This window comes from Elephantulus edwardii, unplaced genomic scaffold, assembly GCF_000299155.1.
Source record: "Elephantulus edwardii isolate Elephantulus edwardi_28Jun2011 unplaced genomic scaffold, EleEdw1.0 scaffold00527, whole genome shotgun sequence".
NCBI lineage: Eukaryota > Metazoa > Chordata > Mammalia > Macroscelidea > Macroscelididae > Elephantulus > Elephantulus edwardii.
Window position 1 is genome coordinate 463291 of NW_006400277.1, and position 853 is coordinate 464143.

Genomic DNA, 853 nt, shown 5'->3' on the forward strand with positions numbered 1-853 from the left:
AGATCAACCCATCTATCTATGGTCAACTGATTTTGACAAGGAGATGAAATCAGTTAAGTGGGGAAATGACAGCCTTTTTAACAAATGGTGTTGGCAAAATTGGAAAACCATCTGCAAAAGACTCAAGCAAGATCCACACCTCACTCCATATACAAAAACCAACTCAAAGTGGATCATGGACCTAGGACTAAAACCAAGGACTATAAACTTCATTAAAGAAAAGCTTGGAAGAACTTTAGTAGTCCTAATCCACAGCATAAAATGTCTTTCACGTATCCTGAAAAATCTACAACCGGGAGAAGATAAAATAGATGAATGGGGTCTTCTAAGAATCAAATCCCTATGCACATCCAAAACTTCTCCAATAGGGTAAAAAGGAAGCCACAGACTGGAAAAAAAGTATTTGGTAATGACATGTCAGAGAAGGGACTTATATCCAGAATTTATAAAGTACTTGAGCACCACAATAAGATAAAGGTAAATAATCCAATTAAGAAATGGGCACAGGATATGAACAAACACTTCACCAAAGAAGACATTCAGATGGCCAACAAGCACATGAAGAAATGTTCAAAATCTCTAAGAGAGATGCAAATCAAAACAACTATGAGATGTCATCTCATCCCAGTAAGAATAGCAAAATTTAACAAAACAGCAAGCAACAAATGCTGGCGAGGATGTGGAGAAACTGCAACTCTTTTTTTTTTTTTAAATTTCAGTGAACATCTATAGAGATTTCGGAATTCCATTCATTCATTGTTGCCCTTTTCTCTCCGCCCACCCCACCCCCACCCCCTGTTCACTCCTGTCCTTGAAAAGCAAAAGAAAAACTCTTTCATTGGTACACAATCCC